The sequence below is a fragment of the Cavia porcellus genome, unplaced genomic scaffold (genome assembly GCF_034190915.1).
Source record: "Cavia porcellus strain 051 isolate PalLab524CR breed Dunkin Hartley unplaced genomic scaffold, mCavPor4.1 scaffold_8, whole genome shotgun sequence".
Classification (NCBI taxonomy): domain Eukaryota; kingdom Metazoa; phylum Chordata; class Mammalia; order Rodentia; family Caviidae; genus Cavia; species Cavia porcellus.
The window spans coordinates 46634298-46652226 of NW_026947491.1; the positions used below are offsets into that span (position 1 = coordinate 46634298).

Genomic DNA, 17929 nt, shown 5'->3' on the forward strand with positions numbered 1-17929 from the left:
TAGACAGAAATCTTATGCTTTCACAAAAATTAACCTAAAATGATCCCTTAAATCCCACAGATCTAAGTACAAAATACTGAAACTTACAGAAAAAAATGTAGCTGTTCTTAGTAAAGGTGACTTTTAAAAAATATGGTACCAATGACAATAAATAAAAGTGGAAAAGTTAAACTTCAAAAATATTAACAATATTTTCTGAATGGCACTGCCAAGAGAATAGAAAAACAACCCAGAGGTTTAGAAAAAATATTTGCAATAGACATATTTATAGATAACTTTTTGTCTAAAATATATGAAAACCCTTAATATTCAATAGTAAGAGCACAGAAAATCCAATTGAAAAAAGACTAAATATGTAAACAAACACCTTACTAAAGAAGATATGCAAGTGATTTATAAGCTTATGAAAGTTCCAAACATAGTGACAATTTAAATTAAAATAACCCTACGATACCATTATACAATTATAAGAATAATGAATTGAAAATATTGATAACACCAAATGCCCGTGAACATGTGCAGCAGTAAGAATTCTCATTAATAGCTGGTAAAAATGAACAATGATCAAGCTATTTTGAAAGAAAATGTGGTGATCACTTTCAAAATGAAAAAAATTTACTAGGAAAAGCAAACCATATAAAAAATAGCCAAGTCTCATCCAATTGTAGAAATTTCACCCAGCAATAGGCTGAAGACAATCAAAATATGTTCAAATAAAGTGACACAAGAATGTAGCCAATGATAATATTTCTGCATGACATTTGTATTTCTTTGGTATTTCTTTATTTGCTTGCAAGTTGTCTACTATCATCACTAAGTTTTGAGTTATGCTAAGTAAAGGATTTTATTTAATACCATTATTAAGATTTCAAAAAGTTACTGACATGTGCTTAGAAATCTATAAATGTATATGAAATGAATCTGTTACTTTATCTCAATTTCATTCTGTTCTATTTTCTTTAGGTTTGGACTATTCAGCATATCATGTGGCCTTAGTCACTTAAAGGGATCAAAAGTCTTCGAAAAGTCTTGATAGCTTAATTTCTCAAATAACTTGTGTATGATTATAAAAATAGCTAAAGATAACAATAAAAAATAGCATCAACTAACCCCCTAAAATTCTTACTTATACCAATTGTTCAAATATGCTAATGTGAAAGACACGTCTAAATGTTTGGTTAAGGAAATAAATTTCTTTTTTTGTTTTAAAGAGAAAATATAAAAATAACAATGAAACAGTTTTAAAACAGGGTAGTAGGGCAGTTACAATAATTAATACACTGCATATGGTTTTCTTTGTGACAGTTATTCAGAGTACCAGATATAGGGGTGATATCTTGTTCAAACAATATTAGCACAAGCTTTGTTTTCAATGAACTAAGAGAAACAAGCTATATAACTATATTGTGTATTCATATGTTTTTCTTTTTTCATTTTATCCTTTCTCTTTTCCCACATCATAGTTTGTCTTTTCTTTTGAATAGCTTCTTCCCAATTCACAACATTTATTGTACATTTTGAATCTTATTTACTTATTTAGTTTATCCCACTAGTGAGACAATATGCTGTTTACACAAATTGGTCTGATTTATTTCATTTATGAATATGGTCTTGAGTTGCATCCATTTACCTATAAAAACCTTAAGTATAACCTTGTCTATGTTTGAATAATAGTTGATTATCTAAAAAAATCCACATTTTTATCCATTCCTTGGCTGGGTTGTTTCCAAGATTTAGCTACTATTAAATAGGCTGCTATTACATGGGTGCATGTATATCGTTGTGGTATGATGTTTTAATTCTTCTTGGAAGACATCCGAACGTGAATATCTGGGTCAAATGGGACCTCTAATGCTAGTATTTGAAGGAAAATCCACACTGATTTCCACAGTGGTTGTACTGGTCTATACTCCCACCAACAGTGGAGAAGGGTTCCTTTATCCCCATAGCCCTGCTATCATCTCATCATTTGTTATCAATTGATTTTTTGGTGACCGCCATCCTTTCTGCTGTGAGTTAAAATCTCAGTGTTATTTTAATTTGCATTTCTTGAATGACTAATGGTGTTGAACATTTCTTTATGTATTTATTTGCCTTTTGTATTTCTTTGTTTTTTAAAAAAATATTTTTATTTTAAAGAGATTAAAAAAACATAGCCAGCCAAATCAGAACAGAATAATGTAAGCAACAGTGGACTTCACAACAAGACAGCTGGAAATCAACAGTGGTTACCATAATATCTCTTGTTTTCTTTGAAATAGTTGACCATACATTCAAGTACAATAATATTAAACATACTAAAATAGTATAAAACCATTCAAAAGAATGAAAGCATTACAGAACCTCAAAACCAGACCACCAGGAAATGAACAATGGTACTACAGTATCCTATTTCCTCAAAAAAGTTGCCCACACCATCACACATAATAAAATCAAATAAAACACAAAAGACAAAAGAGAAGAACAAAAGCATAATAGGACTTCAAAACAAGATGACAGGAAATCAGCAATAGCTACCATAATGTCTCATTTTCTTCAAAATAGATATTCATATCATCACATGTAATAAAATCAAACAAAAGGAAGCAGAATAAAACCAATTAAATGGATAAAACATTATAAGACTTCAAACAATGGGAAATCTTGTTGGAAAGGCTATCTTAGAGAAGTCTGAGGACAACAAAGTAAAGTAGCTATAATGCACTCTACAGTCCCAAAAAACTCAAATATTTTATGTATATTAAGAATGTTATATCTCATAAGTAACACTTAAAGTCTAGAAATATTTCTCTAGTATTTTCCTCCTCTTAAAGGCCTAATTTATGAAAGTATATTTACTGTATTTGGAGTGAGGAGGCACAGTAAAAAAAAATATAAGAAAGTCAGTGTCTACTTTTTGAGAGCTCCAAATCTATTGAATTAAGAACAAAATGCACTAGCCATCGTTGGTCATGGTCTGGGTTTAAAGTGAGTTTTTGTTATCATTATTATTACCTAAAGATGATACCTTGTTCAGAGACAGGTATGTGAATTTCATCTTGCTATTTATCATCACTTAATACCTTACAGACTTGAAAACTTAGCTATAAATACAAATAGGCCAACAAGAAGTTTAAACATTTTTGTCATTAACCTTAGAAACACCACTTTAGCAATCATCTTAAATTTTTTTGACAAACTCTACTTTTCCTAAACAAGAGCAGTGCAACTAATACATTTCAATATCATTTTTAGTTGGTTATCCAGTCAGAAACCTAAAATAGACACTGTGTTTACATGTGAAGAGAAGTTTAAATAAATTTAGTTTTGAGAAAATCCTTACTTTGCTTATTGACCCTGAGATTTGAAAGCAATATCAAGTGAAAGACAGGTCAAATTTATTTATATGAGTAACTAACACAGAGAAAATTCTTCCAGTGATAAAGATAACGTCATGGACACTAGCCAATAATATTAGTGTTCTTATGTCTTTAAGAAATGTAAGTGAAACAAAGAAGACAGCAAAAAGAAATCATATACTTCATATTAGATTTTAATGCAACACCATTTCTGTTTGTTGTAATTCCAAGGTGAGCCATTTCGAATGTGTATAAGTAGAATGATTACTAAGAGAACAAAAGGGCCTTTGTTGCCTGAAGTTTTAGTCTTAAAGTGTTTGTCTTTATGTGTCTTTAAAGTGTTCCCATAACCATTAAGGAAAAACTTACTAGACAAGCAAAATAGGGACAAGTTTTCTAATATTTCTATTTTACTGTTTAAAAGTTTTCTTTTTTCTAACAAGAAACGTCTGGAAGGACATCAGTGACTGACAATTGTAGGGAGAGGTACAAGAAGAGATTTATTAGATAATAATAGTTAGATTCATCTAAGTTAGTGTTAACAATCCAACCTGAAATGCAGGACTGCTAGCTTTTTCTGTGTTTGATTAGAAGAAATTAAATTAAATCTTTGGTACACCTACTCCCTATTTAATTATTGGCACTACTTTTCTGGGTTCAGAGCCAGAAAAAAATGCTCTACTTAATGATTATCTTGAAGACCCAAATTTATATTTATAGCTCCAGTTATGACAGAAATATCCTTATGAACACAGAAATGTATTAAATTTAGTTTTCTTTCCTTTTCTTTTGTTTCTCTTTCTACCCACTTTGCTCACTTCCTTCCCTCCTCCATTCATCCCTCTTTGCTTACTTCTTTTCTTCCTTCCTTTATTTCTGAATGGAATCTGGTCAAACGCTCAAGTGAACTTTATTGGTTACCCTCTTATTACTAATACTTAATGCATATAAATATACTGTATTAGCTGACTTTTGCTATAAATACTTTTTTCTTTAAACTGGATCACATAATTCTAGAGATAAGGGTTTATGTAGTCAATTTTGCTAATATTGTTTTTCACAGATATGCTTACTACAGCCAATAGCATAATTAAATTCACATTTAATATTTCATTTTTATCTAATAGTTAATTTGGACCTTTAAGTTATCTTTAAAATAGGTAAAAACTTAGCTGTTATAATACAGATAAATACTCGAAGGAAAATAGTCAGTTCTAATATTAAGAGCAGTAGATTAAGAATGAAAATATGCCGGGTTTGGTGGTTCACACCTGTAATCCCAGCACTCGAGAGGCTGAGGCAGGAGGATCATTGTGAGTTCAAGACCATCCTGGGGTACAAAGTGAGCTCAAGGCCAGCCTGAACTGCATAGTGAGACCCTGTCTCAAAAAGACAAAGAAAAAAACAAGAATGAAAATATTTCTTTGGGTTGCTTTTTATTATTAATCAAAATTTTTATATAAGCTTATACACATATATGATTTAACATTTACTTTCCTATAAAATATAACACAAATATACTATATGAAATTCTTATTACACTACCTTTACACAAGTTACTACTAAATTCTCATAATAAGGAGCAGCAGTGGTGTTTTATTTACAGCTTAGATTTTTAAATATTTTTGAAATGAGCAAGACATAATTAAGCTAGAGAAAAATGGAAATCTCAGACATTACATTGTTGTTTTAAACTAATAAAGATATCATGGAAAAACTAATGTGATTAAAAGGGCTAAACATGTATAAATACCTGACAACTTCAAATAACTGATACATAATGTTAATAAAAAAATGCAAAAGAAAGCTTAAATATTCTGACCCTTCAGAAAAAGGAAAAGCACAAATAACATTAAATATTAGTATACTAGGAAAATGGAATCCAGCCATTTTTCCTTATAAAGCTCATTTTGATTCTACTTCTTATGTAATGACAAAACTCTTTGTAGCATGTTCTTAAATGCTTGTTTCACCTGCTGGTTCCTTAAGATATAAATGAAAGGGTTCAAAAGTGGAGCAGTGAAGTATTGAGCACTGAAATTCCCTTCATTAAGCTATCCTCTGTTTAGCTAAGGGCTTAATGTACATAAAGATGCAGCTGCCATAGGAGATGGAGAGGACAATCACATGAGAAGAACATGTGGAAAAGCCCCTTTTGTCTGGTTGGCAGGAAATATCTTTAAAATTGTTAGGGTAATTTGTGTGTAAGACAAAACCACCAGTGCCAAAGTGACCAAGAGAGTCACCAAAGCTAAGATGAAACTCATCATTTCTAACAATTGTGTATCTGTGCAGGAGATTTGTAGTATAAGAGCAGTATCACAGTAGAAATGATCAATAATATTGGAGTCACAGAAATCTAGGCTGAGGCCTAAGATAAGTCCTGGAAAAATGATAAGGAAACCAGCAATCCAAGAGCTAAGGACCAGCTTCGTACAAATGTTTGAACTCATAATGGTTGTGTAATGCAGAGGTTTATAGATAGCAACATAGTGATCATAGGATATTACAGACAGCAAATAAAATTTAGATACACCCAAAAGGAAGGCAAAAAATAATTGAACTGCACAAAGTTATAAGAAACAGTTTTGTCACCAGTTGCCGTGCTGACAAGCAGCTTGGGGAATGCAGACTCCTGTATAAAAACTTTCTAAGAAAGAAAAAATTTCAAAGAAAGAAGTACATGGGAGTCTTGAGATGAAAATCCAGCAGAGGGTAATAATAGGTTGCGTGAGATACTTAGCAAGTAGATGAAAAGCAAGAAGATAAACAGGACAGTCTTCCACTGTGGGTCCTCTGTTGATCCTACTAAGATAAACACTATCACTTTTTTATGGTTTTTTCATTGCTACTTATTGATCTCCTGCTCCAGTTAAATGTTGAGAAAAATATTATCCAAATGGTAAAACGTGAAAGTAACTATATTAGAATATTATAATTGTCAAAAGTCATACATAATTGGGTAAATTTTAAAATTATTTTTTCTAAGATGAACTCCAGAAAAATCAATTACTACTCATGATTTGGGAAAAGTATTTTCAGTATTTCAAATGTGGAAAAATAAAAAAAATATATACATGAACTTTATATTGTGATTTGTTACTTTTATGGTGAATAAACAAAGAACCTGAATATGAAATAGATTTCTATTTTTTCGTACATAAGAGCTAAAATATCATGTTTACCCTTAGTCTAACTAATTATATTTTACATGCTACTGCTTTAAGTAGCTAATTTTTAGTACAAGAAAAAAAATGGTATGTAAATGTTGATCTAACACATTCAGTCTTTACTAAATTTTTTTCAAGGAGTGCCTTCTTCTGATCTCTATTTCTTCAATTTTTTTGCTACTTTTAACTTTTACCATTTATTGCAATGTAAATCTTTCTTGCCACAAAATAAGCCTGATTTAAACAGAGTTAACCATTGTGGTGTTCTTGCTCACTATGTTCTGAAAATAGAAAGAGGATATTAAGGCAAATGTCAAAATAAACCAATGTAGAAATCAGAGAGAAGTAAAATAAATAGGGAAGAAGAGAAGAAATATAAAAGAACTAGTAAAGAAGTAAAACAGAAGGGAAAGATGACAGTGGAAAACTTACCATTTGGTGATTTTTTTTAGATATAAGAATGACAGTTAATTGGTTCTTTGCTTCTTTAACAATGTACAGACCGAGTTATACAGGAACTACAATTTTTATTTATTTAGGAAAAAGCAAAACAAAAGTTTTTCTGTGGTGATCATCTACTTGACAAGTGTTTAGCTACTTGGAGTTTATACCAAGTGTCCTGAAATAGAATAGTCAAAAATTTGTCTCATTATTTGTCTCATTAAATGAAATCCCACAGAAGTCCTTAGTATAAACAGCTTCATGTCATGAGAGAAATTTTCTCCTTTGGTGAGTTCATCATCAGTTACCACTTTGATGACAATTATCAATAGCTAGTATTTATTAGACAATCTTTAGAGACGGGCCTATGGAGGATACTTTGATATACCAAGGAAATCTAAAACAATATACTTGAATATTGTGGCTCACAGGTATAGTTAGGAGATTACATACATGTCTGAGTATAGTAAGCGAAGCTTTTTTTAAATGTTGTGGAAGACTAGGAAAAAAGTCTGTTGATATTTTTGTTATTACTGTTCTTGGTTTCCTTCTAAAGTTGGGAATTGAAATCTGTAACTTTTTTGACAAGCAAGTGCTCTACCAAGGAGTTATAACCTCAGATCAGAAAAAAGATGTTTTTATAGTGATTAGGACATTTGAGGCAAATTTATAAGGGAGGATGTTAAAAATGAATATGCTCTGGCTATTGTGAATTGTGAGGTAATAATAATGGAGATAGATTCTATAGAATCACACCCTTTTTCTCTTTTTCTACCATACAACATTAAGTTGTAGTATGAATAGCAAGCCTTTTGTTTGTGTTTACATTTACATTCAAAATATGTTTCCCTATTTTCAAAAATCATGAGCAGATTTTTTGACACTTAACAAATTAGACAAGTTCAAGTCTTCTATCATTAAAATATAATAACATTAGATTAATCGGAGCAATAAGATAAGTACTTTTACAGTTTTAAATGATTCATTTTCATTAAAATGTATATATCAATGTGAAAAATATAATTTATACATTGTTATGCTTAAAAGTATACCATTACACAACCATACATAAATATATGCATACATATAAATCCCTATCTATCTACCTATTAATATGCAATATTCAGGCAAATGATTATGTTGATGTTCACTGTCATTAAGTTTTTTGCCACAGGACAAAATACTCAGATTAGTTTTGCTTTTTCAATAATCACATTGAAATGTGTAATATGTGTATATATCTTAACAATGAGGAATTTTATAATTTTAGATATAATTGGCAGTTGAGACTACTAAAATTTATCTTTATTCTTCATTTGCAATATACTTTTTAGTTAAAACAGAACAGAATTAAATTTAATTACTACATATCCCATCAGTTAAAATGGTTAGTTTACATTTACAATGTCTTCTACACAGTGTGATAATCTCTTCACAGAATTAAGAACTAAAAGTACACTTTCCTTAAGATCTTTAGTCTCCTTAGTAGACCCACAACAGTTAAAATGTAGATAAACTATTTATGGTTCCCTTTAGATATATTTTAAGTGGATTTCCTATAAAATATCATAGTACAGCAAACGATCAGGTACTCCTTTTAACTTCATTTGTTCATTTGCTTATTAATCAATTAGCTCCTTCTGGAGTTTTATGTTTTTGTGATGTTTTTATAATGAGCTAAGCACAATTCTACCTCCCAAGCACATAGCTGCACTCAAGATATGTGAATGAACGTGAAACCGAGAACATAAAGTGTTATGAAACAGGTTCGGAGCAGATCTGAAGGACTTCCATTTTTGAAACCAATATTCAAACATCCTGGAAGTCAAGAACAAATAGAAACACTCATCAGAAAACAGGCCAAAAGGAAAACATTCCTCCTGCCTCAAATCTGGAAAGATGAATTCATTGAGAGAGATGTCATCTCTTTACCTGGTGCGGCAGCTACTGAAGCTAGAGACTGGTCAAGATACTTCCATGAAAGTGGTGGGGATTTAGCTCAGTGGCATAAGTGTTTGCTTGGCAAATGCGAGGATATGAATTCAGTACCCCAAAAAAGAAAAAAAAAAAAAAACACTTCTGTAACAACTTGGTTGAACTGCTATGGATTGAGTGTGGAGTAAATGATATGAGAGTGAGACACAATTTTGTGCACAGTGTTTACAGGGCACACTTTAGTAGTTTTTCTTTTAGACTCTCACCCAGTTCTCAAGATGAAAAGTCAAATAATACTGCATCCCTTTATCCTCTAATGCAATGACAATCCAGAGGATGAGACTTCAGTGTATGAGGAGGTGTGCCTCCTCCTAAGGAAGGGTATTTCTCAGACTCAATCCTCTAACTTCTTGGATTCACTTAAAAGAAGTGAAAATCTATACTGCTGGAGAAAGATTTGTGATACAGCAACCATAAAGTAATTGGCTTTCTGAAGACTGAAATTTAATAATAATTTTAAAAATGCTTTACCCACTGTCATAATTACATTTTACTCATCACTGAGACCAAATACCTGAGGCCCAAAGTTGGGAAAGGAAAGGTTTAGTTTTTAAAGTTTTTGGAGGTTTCACTCAGTTGGCTCCAAGGCAGGGTAGCATGGCAGGGCTGCAGTTCATGGAAGCTGCAAGCAGTAAGCAGAAACCGGCAAGAGAGCGACATACCTTCTTCCTGCGATTACATTGTATGCTAGCTCCACTCCTAGGTGGGTGTAGCACTGACAACATCAATCCAAGCTCTAGACAATGAACCAATCACAAATGCACAATTCAAATGAATGAGGCCTGGCTGGGGGCCACCCACATAAACCATGACATTCCACCCCTAGACCCCAGGATTTATGTACATCTTTTATACAAAGACATTTAGTTCATCTCCAAGAGTTGCCAAAGTCCTAACAATTTCGGCATTGATGAAAAGTCCAACTCCCAAGTCTCCTCCAAGAGCTATGGCAAACTCTTAACTGTAAACCCTGTACAAATGAAACAAGCTTAAACATTTCTGAAATGCAAAGGCACAAAATAAACATTACCATTCCAAAAAGTTACAAATGGAGGAATATAAAGCATTGGAAACAAAGCAAGTCCAACATCCAGCAGGGTGAACGTTAAGTCCTAGAGTTTTACACTCAGCATTTGAATCAGTCTGGTTACAAGCTCCAAAAGGCTTGGGTGATTCCACCCCAATGGCACTTTCAGGGATTTCAGCTCCTGCAGCTTCTCTTAAACCTGATCTGCTCTCTTTTTGCAACTTTCCTTGGATGATCCATGTTCCTGGCTTTTCCAAACTTCTGGGGTCTCCAATGCACCTTTGGCTTCACCCTTACATCTTTACAAATTGCCCTCTCAGGGGCACACTGCTTGGCCTCCCAGGCCCTTTGCAATCTAGGTGGAAGCCATCTTACCCTCAGAATTTGTGCATTTTCCTTGCACCTAAAATCAGCGCCATGTGGATGCTGCCAAGGTTTGCTATCATCTGGAGCAGTAGTCAGACTTTTCTGTCTCTTGGCTGTAGGGGTCAATTGCCTGGATCATTGGCTTCTGCGAACCTGATTGTGAAGTAAAGCTTCTCTATGTTGCCGCCATTCTGGAACCTCATGTGACTTCCATCGCCATTCTGGAGCATGGTGCTCTGTAGGTTTCTCCTCTGAGCAAATTCTTTCACTTTTGCAGTTTTGAGGCTACAAAGCATGGGGACTGCTTCCTGGGATGTCCTGGAGCCATCTTTGTTATCGCTCTGTTTCTTCTCAGCAATCAAAGTCTCAACATTGTCTTTACAATCCACAGCTTTACTGGAGTTTTCCTTCTGGCCAGACTCAGACCATTGCAAATTATCCTGCTGGGCTCTTTGCTCTTGTTTTGCTGGCTAAAAGTCCCCAACAATAGCCATGCCACAACCTCAACATTCTACTGCTGTGAAATTTCCTTTGCCAGATTAATCAGTCCATTGCTCTTGGTCTCAGTCTCAGGCAAAGCTTTTGGGCATGAGCAAAATGCAGACAAACTTTCTGCCAACCCATCACACACATCATGGGGAGTCCAACAACCAGCAGAAACTCCCCAAGCCTGGTCTTTACTATCAGGCTTTCTCTCAGCCTTCTGGTCTCCTGAGCTCTAAAGGAACTCTCTTTTACAGAACAGCCTAAGCTGCTCCAGCTTTATGCATCTGGGAAATATGTCTAAGCCTTTCCAAACTCTGCCTACAAGCCATTTCCAGTGCCTCTCAAAAAAAAAAAATTGTCAGGTATAGTCACAGCAACAAACTCACTGTGTGCCTCGGTACCAAATTCTGTGTTAGTTACTTTTTACTCATCGCAGAGACCAAATATCTGATGCCCAAAGTCGGGAAAGGGAAAAGTTTATTTCCCACAGTTTTTGGAGTTTTCAGTCCACACTCAGTTGGCTCCAAGGCAGGGTGGCATGATGGGGACTGAGTTCATGGTGGCTGCAAACAGCAAGCAGAAACCTGCAAGAGTGACACACCTTCTTCCTGCCATTACATTGTATGTGGCTCCACCCCTAGGTGGGTGTAGCACTGATATCATCAACCAAGCTCTAGACCATGAAACAATCACAAATGCACAATGCAAACACATGAGGCCTGGGGGCCATCAACATAAACCATGACACCCATCCTGTAACTATGTCAGATCAGGACTCTAGAATAATAAATTAGTTACAGGTGGAAGAGTAATATTAAGCTAGTTTATTTCAAGAGGCATACCAAAATAAACACGAGTTCCACAAGGAAACCATAAAAGAGAACCTAGAAGAGTTTGAAAATGCTATAACATATAGCTGCAGAGAATATTAAGGGAAGACAACTCCTAGACAGTTTACCATAAAGCCTGACCTTAAAGATGTATTTTTTTTTTTTTTTTACTTAATACATCACTTCCAACTTTCAACAAAGCTTTACAGTGTAGGCTGAAAACAAGGAAACACATAGCCTTAAGAAGAGAAACAAGCATTAAAATCAGAAATCTGAGATTATATAGATTTTAGGATTGGATAATATGTTAGCAAGAAAGAATAAAAAGCAAATGCTAAAAACGCATAAAAGAAATGAAGAATGCTTTTGTTGTACACATTAGTGGACAACTTGTAGCCATGGATAGATTCATCATGCTTCCATTACTGACCCTGAGGTCTTCCCGGCTAATTGAGTTTCACCTTCTTAGTTAACAGGTTTTAGATCTTTATATGAGAGTTTTCCCTATTTAATTAGAACTATACTGACTCCCAGTTCATCAACCCAAAATAGACACCACATTTACTATTATTTATGGATTTTCTATTCATTGTTGATCATATATCTATATATAGTTTACAAAGATATATGTAGTATATATTATATATATCTTAAAAAACCTAAAAATCTGTTCTTTGTTTCTTCTCCTCTACCACCAACATTCCAATGAAAGTCTGATTCTCTCATTAGGTTTGTTTCAAACTCTCAATTGAGCTTCTTGCTCTTTTCCTTCTAGTCTATATTATCCTAGACAGAAAGATGTTTTCACTAGGCTCAGATAATGCTTTGTGTAAATTCTTATAGAATCTTGGAGACCACAGTGAAAACTCCAAATATTAAGATTTCAGCTTTCAAATAATGTAAGATAGATTTCCTAGTCCTCTCTCCATTGTCCTTTAGGAAACACTACTCTTTTTTATTCGACTTGTTGGAAATGACAAGATTTCCCTCTCTTTGAAGATTTTGTGTCAAGTATATCTTCTTCTAGAATAAAACCTTCCTCTTCTCCAATGGTCAATCCTGTCATATCAACAAAACAATGACTACTAAAAGAATAATAACCATAATTATTAATATTTTCGGGATTGTTACAATAAGCCTTTTGTCTTTTTTTTTTTGTACTGGGGATCAAACTCAGAACCTCACGTGTGCCAGGCAGGCACATATGCCACTTAGCTAAATCTCTGGCACCTTTTGTTTTCTGTTTACTTTAGTAAAAATGTCACTGGGTGTCAAAAAGTTTTTTTAATCTCTCTCATTGTATACTCTCTTCCTGAGATTGGTAGTGAAATGATCAAAGAGTTCTGAACTCAGATATTTTCTTTTTCCTTCCCCAAAATTACCTTAAATAAAAACAAAGGGATACAATTTATAAATCACTAACAAAAATACAAGTACAAAAGAATAAAAAATTGGAAATTAGAAGAAAGTTGCAATAGAGTTGTCAGAGAAATAACAGCAGAAAATTGAACTGAGAATAATGGAAGAAACAAGCCTATGATCTATGTGAAAGCACACAGATGGTCAAGAATGGTAAGCAGCAAGCAGGTTTATAGCTGATGAGGGTTTGAGACAAAGTTGATAAATTAATGAACTAGTCTGACTGTTTTATATTTGGGGAATAATTATTTCTCTTTCCTGAAACTATTCCTTTTCTATCCCAGTATAATACTGGAGAGATTCTATAATCACACAGAGTAAATAGATCATCATTTAGAAATGTTGTGAAGGAGGAAGGTCCTCACTGTGAGCTAGGGAATTAAATGTATATCTTGTGAATGCTTGAAATCACATATCCGTTCACCACTGAGATCTATAACATTAACTGGCTTTAGTCTTTTACTTACAAGGCAAAAAAATGATGATTTTTTGGAGAATTCTGGTAATCCAAGATTAAATACTGTAGGTCAGGCGAATAACTCTAAAATATAGTACATTATCTCAAAATCACTTTGAATTTCATGAAGGCCTTCAAAAACAATTTCCTTCTTCACATTTAAATAAAAACTGGCATTGAAGAAAGCTAGTCACCAGTAAAGGAGATCAGATTAAGTAAGTTAAGAAAAGAAATTTAAGAGATATCAGTGTAGTACAATAGTATCTTCAGACATACAAGAACTTTATATGACTTGCATGACATGATAAGAAGTCATGAAAAGAACATAGAGTAAATAAGATGTTTTGAATTTTTTGTGTTTATTAGATACAAATTTATATAATTAGTTTGAATATAAATATACTACATTGTAGAATAATAAAAAAGACTTAAAGAATGTTAAAAAATAGAATCTTTCAGAGATTCAATATATGAAAACTAAAATTTTCAGTGTCAGTAAACAAGAAATAGAACATAGTCCTTTCAAAATAACTCAAGAATACTTAGTTAATTAAATTTAATATTAAGTAGAACTATAAGCCTATACCTAATAAGAAAATGAGATAACAAAATGAAAGAAAAGTTATGCTAATTGGCATCGAAGTTATAAAATTATCTTTTTTCATAATGACTTAAATGTTTATAAATGGCTATCCAAAATAATCAACCACCATCAGAACAGCAAAATCCACCCCTGAATTAATAAATAATGTTATCAAGTTTGCAGAATAAAAAGTTACTATATAAAGGTGAATCATTTTCTTATATAACAGCAACAATAAATTGATGTTTGAAATTAAACATAAAACTACTTAGGTTAACATTAGTAACATCTAAAATGAAATATTTTGGTACATATACTACAAAACAAGCATAAAAATATTTATATATTTTTTCTTTTAACTTTTTATCGGTACCGAAGATCGAACACACAACTGCCTGCTTGCAAGGCAGGTGCTTATGCTGCTGAGCTAAATCCCCAGCCCCACATAAAAATATTTATGAAAAATATTATAGAACTCTAGAAAGAATTGAAATTGAAACTAATAAGTGAAATAACATTTCATTTTCATGAATGAGAATATCATCAACACTTTGTTCTTTCTCAGTTTATGACCAGACTCACTAAATTCCTAATGAAAGTCCCAGAAAGTTATTTCACAAATATTGAAGAACTGTTCCTAAAGCTTACACAGAGATTCAGTTTACATACAGATGCAAATGATCACAAGTAATAAAACACTGAGGAAAAGTTAAGTTGTAATTTTACTACTGAATACTGTTAATTTTATTTTATTCAAATTTATTTTGTATCTATTTTTACGCTTAACTTTCCCAGCACGTCATGTTGCCTTAGTCATTTTAAGGGGTAAAAAGTTTTTCACAGAACTATTTCACATCCCAAAACATTCCCTGAATATTTGATTATAGAAACAAAAAAGTCTGACAAATCAAAAATCATTTGAACTAACTCCAAATAATTAATTTACATAAAATATTTTGAGTATACAAGTATGAAAGTCTTCTAAGCATTAAAATATGAAAATGACTTTATTATTCCATTCCACTTGCAAGAATAAGGAAATTTATAATATCTGCTTGAGAAACTATTTCTGATTAATATTCATGATAATTCATTATACACACAAGGAAAGACACACAAAAAGCAGTCTAGTGGTGAGGAATTCTTCCTGTGTTTGGGAATGACTATTTTTTCCTTCATTTCTGAAGAAGAATTTTACTGGGTTGAGGAAGAGCTTTACTCTCAGTTGGCAGGTTTTCCCCTTTCAGGACATTGAGCATTTCATCTCATTCTCTTCTGAACTGTAAGATTTCTAGGATACATGTACTGTTAGTCTAATGGAGATTCCCTTACATACAACCTGACACGTTCTGTCTTAGGAATTCTCCCTTTGCTTTGGACTATTGACTGCTTTGGCTTTATTATGTTTTTGAGGTATTTTTTGGATTAATCTGTTTGTGGTATTGTGAGCTTCCTAAATCTTGTACACCACATCTATTTTAAGATTCAATGATTTTTCAATCATTATTTCACTAAATTGCTGTTTTTTAAATCTTTTTCTATCTCTCCTTTCTGAACTCACATAATGTATGTTTGCTATAATGTTGTATATGTAGTGTCTGATTTTTTCCTTGCTTATTTTTGAGACTTGTCACACCTAGAAATCCTCTTTCCTGTTTGATGGAATATGTTAATGAAGCCTTCAGTTAGTTTTTCATTGGATTTAAAATTTCATCTAATTTTGCATTGAAAAGAATTTTGTTTGGTTCTTTCTTATATCTTTGTTGACTATCTCATTTATACACTAAATTGTTTTCATTTAATTAACATATCTATTTGTATTTTCTTGAACATTGCTGAATTTCCTTAGGATCATTATTTTGAATTGTTTTTCAGAAGCTTTACAAGTTTGTCTCACCCTGAGGTCTAGTTCTGATGAATTATTATGCTTCTGTGGAGGTATCATGGTTCATTACTTCTAAATGCTCTCATTTGGTGTAACTGACACCTCTTCCAATTTTATGGGTTAGACTTTATAAGACAAGACATTTTCATTTAAGTGGGATGTAGGGTGTCAGATTGATATGTACTTTGCTTTTAAGTGACAACAGATATGTAGCCTCTGTGAGATTACTTTAAATTCAATTAGCAACAATAGTGTCTATAAGTGCTTGAATACCCAAGATTACAAGTGTTCATGGAGGTAGTACTGTAACTTTGCATTTGACATAGGATTTTAAAGTGTCACTCTCAGGTCCTGTGAAGTCAAGTACTGTTGATGCTGGTGCTTCTGACAGTAGCATCTGAGATCCTAGAGCATCAGAGCCTACAGTAGCTAATCCACAGTCTTATCACAGTAATTATTTTGTTGCAGTGACAGTCGGAGTCTTAAAGCTGGAAGATGCAGAAAGAATGAACTCTAGGTCTCTTAAAGTAAGCATAAGTATCATGAGGATTATATTATAAGAATATTTTAAACAATAACAGGGTTTATATATTGTTCAATGACAGTAAGTACTTTAGAATAACTACAAGGGTAAATGACATAAAGAACTAACAATTTTTGTCAAAATACTTTCAGTTTATCCTTGGAACATTAATGCCATTTTTATTTAAAAATTATAATTTGAAAAATGTTCTGTAATAAGCTAACAAAACTAAAAAACTCCTTTTATTTCACTGTAATTATTATATTGTTTCAGTATCATTTATGAAAAATGGATATAAACAACACAATTGACAATTAAAAAGGTGTAGAAATTAAAAGGGAGTTTCATAATCCTTATTTTTTCAGTAAACTAAGCAACTTCAGTACAGTGGTAATTTAAAACTTTTAAAAAAATTTCCATTGGGATTACTTATCTCAAAATTAAATAAGGAAAATCTCTAAATTCTCCCAGATAAAATGTATTTGATTTGTCTTCCCTTGCATATGTACTAATTAAATGACTACCGTATTTGGAAGGTAACATTAGTAATAGTAGGGTGAAAAATCAAATTAGAATGGTGTACTCCTTAACCATACAGCAGGCTTTGGTTTTGTTTTCAAAAGCTTAGACAGAAGATTTATATAATGTCAAACAGAAGGCCACAGAAATCATCCTGTTTGAAGATGCTTGAAAAACTTTGGTGGGGCTATTTCTCATTATCCATTGTAAAAATGAGTAACGCACGTGTTCACTCATGTGCATTTGCACACACACACACACACACACACACACACACACACACACACATGAGACTTATCTCTTCTGAGTTGTTCAGCTTCTGATGAAGAAATTCCTAATACTGAGTTGTAATATTCATTCAATATCACCTTGTGTATAGTTCTTGTCAAATACTTTAGTTCTGAATTTTTAAGTTATTATGATTTTGGATTTACTCTGCAAAAGCATCAGTAATTCTTTTCCTGCAGATGTATTTATTCCTGTTAACTGATAAGTACAGTACTAAAAGTAGAACTGAAAGTCAAATAGACACAGACTCACATCTCAAAAAAGATTATATTGTCATAATTCTCATTTAAGAAAATTCATTTTGAAGAAAAAATCGTGCAGAAATGTCAGCCAATGAGACTGTTCAGTGTCTCATGAAAAAAGTCAAAGTGTGATTTTACTTTAGTTCAGGGTTTGATTTACGGAGTCGAATGAGAATTAGCCCAGAGGATTTTAACACTTCAGATATGGCAAACACAAATAAAATCCATCTGGAGTTGGAAAGCAAACACTAACTATGATTGAACACTAAAAGTGTGCAAAATGCCATTTGTGTAATTTGAACTTGGAGATACGTGTTTTTAAGAACCTGATTATCTTCCTCTAGTCACCAAAAATTTATT

The 17929-nt window shown here is 32.6% G+C and overlaps 1 pseudogene; it reads right to left on the reverse strand.

The window, feature by feature from the left end:
* Positions 1–5254: 5254 nt before the first annotated feature.
* LOC134477461 (olfactory receptor 6C74-like) lies at positions 5255–14915 on the reverse strand (annotated as a pseudogene).
* Positions 14916–17929: the final 3014 nt, after the last annotated feature.